General features: G+C 46.8%; 1 non-coding gene across 1 annotated transcript; it reads right to left on the bottom strand.

The window, feature by feature from the left end:
- Nucleotides 1-277: 277 nt before the first annotated feature.
- Trnas-cga (transfer RNA serine (anticodon CGA)) lies at nucleotides 278-352 on the bottom strand. Its single transcript has one exon. It is a non-coding gene; the product is annotated as a tRNA-Ser (tRNA).
- Between the last annotated feature and the right edge of the window lie 4,455 nt (nucleotides 353-4,807).

Genomic DNA, 4,807 nt, shown 5'->3' with positions numbered 1-4,807 from the left:
GAAACATTTCGTCGCAATTATTTGAAATTACGGCTTGTCCCACGGACAAAATGAATGCACGTCTTAGAATTCGAAAGCAATGGAGCTGAATGAATAGCGAACTAAGATTAAATTTGTCACGCTGTAATATCATCTTGTTGAATTCTGCAGTCTTTTTGAGAGTCTAGTGTCTGTTACTCTACCTACTAAGTGTCCCAGAAATGTTGTGACAAACTTCGAGAGATGTATAGGAAGATTTCGAGGATATCGATCCATGAAACTTCCTGGCAGATTAAAACTGCCGGACCGAGACTCGAACTCGGGACCTTTGCCTTTCGCGGGCAAGTGCTCTACCAACTGAGCTACCCAAGCACGACTCACGCCCCGTCCTCACAACTTTACTTCTGCCAGTACCTCGTCTCCTACCTTCCAAACTTTACAGAAGCTCTCCTGCGAACCTTGCAGAACTAGCACTCCTGAAAGAAAGGATATTGCGGAGACATGCAAGGTTCGCAGGAGAGCTTCTGTAAAGTTTGGAAGGTAGGAGACGAGGTACTGGCAGAAGTAAAGTTGTGAGTACGGGGCGTGAGTCGTGCTTGGGTAGCTCAGTTGGTAGAGCACTTGCCCGCGAAAGGCAAGGTCCCGAGTTCGAGTCTCGGTCCGGCACACAGTTTTAATCTGCCAGGAAGTTTCATATCAGCGCACACTCCGCTGCAGAGTGAAAATCTCGATATCGATCCATGTCAGGAAATGTCATCTAAGGAAGCTATAGGCTTGTCACTATGCGTCCCCTTCGGCACCAAATGTGATTTGGTACGCTGACAGACCATAGGCGGAACTTCCCGCAATGTTTGTTATTCATTGATCGCGACAGGTTGCCACGATCGCCAGTCGAGAAGATGGGGGTTACTGATGGATAGAAAGGCCTTGTCTCCTTTGAATGCTGTTGCCTCAGTGGATGATATTTTCGGACACTGGTGTTAAGCCGCAGTTTATTTTTCTGCTGTCACCCTCTAAAATCTCCAGTTTTTTCGGTACACAGGAGAAACGTAAACTGCAAATGGAAGCTCCTCGCCTGAAACCGCCATCCACAGAGGCAACAGAGTGACTCATTTATACGAGACTAGGCCTTTCTAAGCACAGCTAGCTCCACCTTCTCCGCTGAAGGTCGTGGTAATCAGTCGTGATGACTAAATAAAAAACAACATTGCGAGGCGTTCCGCCTATGATGCGCCTGCCTACAAAGTCATGTTTGGTGCCGAAGGGGTGGGCTAGAGCCAGGCGCTGGCACCTGTACGTTCGACGCTCAGTAGCGCCGTTGGCTGACTTTTCCTCGATTTGTTCCTCGAGAAATCCTCTACGACCACTCGAAGTTTGTCACAACATTTCTGTGGACACACTTTATATACAGGCTCCTCATTGAAGGAATTGCATATTTTGAGAGATGGTGGTGCGCAACAAAGCAAGAAAAAATGTCTAGTAAACATGGTAAAAGCGGTGGCTCGTTTTATTTTACAGCTTACTATCCCTGTGTGTAGGGGCTGTAATTTTTGATATTCCTTTTTTTTTTTTACCCAACAAGGTAAAACAGAGGCCACTACTTCCACCACATCAAGTGGATTTAGTGCTCACGTACTCACACTGAGCCGTGAACACTTCCTACTTTATCAATGGGGGATAATTGATAATTATTATTACTATTATCGGTGCCATGCGCGCAATGGTCGTGCCAGGCGCCCGATATTGAATCTTGATCCTATCATTAATGGCGCGAGACCTGCACGACCTTGTAGCAACCGTATAGTTCTTCATTATTCTACGGTGACACTAAGGATGGTTTCACGCAATGAAAGGGAGAATGTACAGATTAAAGGACTCATTTATTTAACAGTTGAATTCTGAACAATCATACAGTAAAATGCGGGCGGGGGAAGAAAGAATTGAGTTCAGCAGTTTGCCCCAACGCTCGTTCATAATAAGCCACGATAGCAGGAGACTAGGAATTTTAGGGACGATCGCCGTATTATCAAATGGGGTCCAATTTACTAAAGGAAGGGGTTGCAGGCATGCAACGACCACCACCATGAATCAGCCAAAGACTAAGAAAGATGCTACTGTGGGTGAATCGCTAGGTAGCCTCCTGTACTAAAATACAAGCAGCAAGACGCGAAATCATTCATATAACTTTGGCTCGCTGTCGTACGTTAACGAAACATGAAGGGGCGCCAGACACTCACCACGTGGCGTAGGACAAAGGGCGCAAGTTTTCAAGCTAAGAAGACATAAATTCTGAGTCGAATTTTACACAGGAGAACTGAGAGAGCTACTGTCGGACGAAGTGGTTCAAATGGCTCTGAGCACTATGGGACTCAACTGCTGTGGTCATAAGTCCCCTAGAACTTAGAACTACTTAAACCTAACTAACCTAAGGACAGCACACAACACCCAGACATCACGAGGCAGAGAAAATCCCTGACCCCGCCGGGAATCGAACCCGGGAACCCGGGCGTGGGAAGCTAGAACGCTACCGCACGACCACGAGATGCGGGCTCGGACGAAGTGGAAAAGTGAGCATGAATGTATGCACTTTGGTGCCGTACTGCAAGCTTCTGTGACTAACCAACACGTCTCGCACATTATGCCCGACTGTATAAGGAAAACCCTACAGTCTTATAACACGGAAAACATTGCATAAACTGTAATTCAAGGAGCGCACATCAGTACAATGACCTATAAGGTTCCCTCTGGGCCGCAGGGCGCGAATCTACAGTGCACGTCGGCGCTCATGCTTACCGAACTTCATCTCCTGGAAGCAGCACCTCCGGCCTCAGGCACGGTCACGCTAGAAACTGACTACTGCCCCTTTGTCCACTATCCATCCGCGGAGGGCGCTTGGCGCCCGCCAGCGAAAAACGGGCGCGCACCTGAACTGGCCAATCATAGAACTGGAGTTTCACAGGGAGGCGACCCCCCGACGTTAAAGTTGAGAAGAAATATCAGTTACAAGGTTGGTAAGACAGGTTGGGGAACTGAGAGCAGGAGAAACTTTCGCCACTACTGAACTTTCAAACGCCACCACGTGCTACCCTGGCGATCAGAAAAAGGATAGGAAACGGGGAGCCATCATGGCTGCTAGGAAGACCCATAAATAAAGAAAATTCCTGGCGCCAAGCTCCTCTCACAGATCAGTGTGAGACAAGCTGTAAAAATCGTCACATAGAAATGATTAATATTACCCGAATTATTAGTTTACCGAATACCAGAATGCGTGGATTAGAAATATGAAATGCGAGCGCTGAATGGTGAGTGAAGTGCCCGTCTTTCAGTGGTCTCTAAGATGCAGACATTGACAGCGATGAGTATCTTTCCATCTTCGCTTCTTAGAAACACATGTCCTCTACTGAAAGCTCTTTGCCATGACAAACTGTGCTGGCGAAAGCTGTCGCCAACACACCGGTCGGAATTGATGTAGCAAGCAGATCGGTAGTATGCTGGTTCAAATGGCTCTAAGCACTATGTGACTTAACATCTGAGGTCATCAGTCCCCTAGACTTAGAACTACTTAAACCTAATTAATTTGAGGACATCACACACATCCATGCCCAAGGCAGGATTCGAACCCGCGACCATAGCAGCAGCGTGGTTCCGGACTGTAGCCCCTAGAACCGCTCGGCCACAGCGGCCGGTTTGGTAGTAGGTGCTAGATCAAGTGCGCCTATCAGGTGAGAGGCCAAAGACAGACTCGCATGCAACACGCCACCTACGCCCTCTTGACCGCAAGTATTTAGATCACTGCCGCTGATCGGAAGGCCTCAGTTCCTCAGTCAGTCAGTCTCGGTCTCAGTCTGAGTTACTAGCTCAGTCTCAGTAACTATTCCAGTTGACTTATTACAGTTCACGTCACCGGCTACGAGAGTGTACAGGAACCAGAGTAGTGTTTACAGCGGCACTTTTACTTCACCAGCGATGAGGCTAACGTGAACTAGTATTGAAGAGCTTGTACCACAACACATGGAAGCTGTTAGTTAAGTATCAGCAATCTGTTTAAGTAAATAAAGAATCCTGTTAATACATGTGCGCAGTTGTGTTGTAGAAAGAGGGTACTGGCCACCAAACAACATCCTCTCCCTTGCTTCCCATGGTACAAGACGCAACAGTGGCGACGAGAACACTAGAGTGGCAGTAAGGATGCAACACAAATGACGTACAGAATGCAATAAACAAGTGATGACACATTCCTCTGTTATTATTCAACGATTTGTCTGTTCTGGTAGAGGAGGAACCATTCCAACAACGATTTGAGATGTGGTTTATGCATGACAGAGCATCACACTATTTCTCCTGAATGTTTGGGAAACCTCACAGAGACGTTCAATGGGCTATGTATTTGTAATGGAGGTCAAGTGCGTTTTCTAGCTCGTCCCCCCCCCCCTAACTGAATCCCTTGTATCTTTTGTTTTGGGGACACTTAAAATCTTCCTTTTCTAATGACCTCGATGTCGATGGGACGTTAAACCCTAATCTTCCTGCCCTTTTACTTGAAATCTTTGGTGAACGCAAGCCTCATTTCCTGTGTACAACCACTGCAGGAAGGCGTCATCAATGCCTGTCAGCAAATCTGTGAGCAACTTGGAGTTTTTCAGAGACTACATGATTTCCTAAGACGTCGGACAAATGCATACCTTACTATGAAAACCGTATTGAGTACCTCATTAGCGAGGGCTCACAAGTGTAGGTCCTACTAAATAGCAATCAGATTACATAATAAAATCTGCGGTTTCACGGTAACAGAATGTGTTCTGTTTTATCCACTCATTTTTTCACTGTA

The sequence above is a fragment of the Schistocerca serialis genome, chromosome 4 (genome assembly GCF_023864345.2).
Source record: "Schistocerca serialis cubense isolate TAMUIC-IGC-003099 chromosome 4, iqSchSeri2.2, whole genome shotgun sequence".
In the NCBI taxonomy this organism is placed as follows: domain Eukaryota; kingdom Metazoa; phylum Arthropoda; class Insecta; order Orthoptera; family Acrididae; genus Schistocerca; species Schistocerca serialis.
Note: the sequence above shows the minus strand (reverse complement) of the source record. Positions and strands in the feature narration are given on the sequence as shown.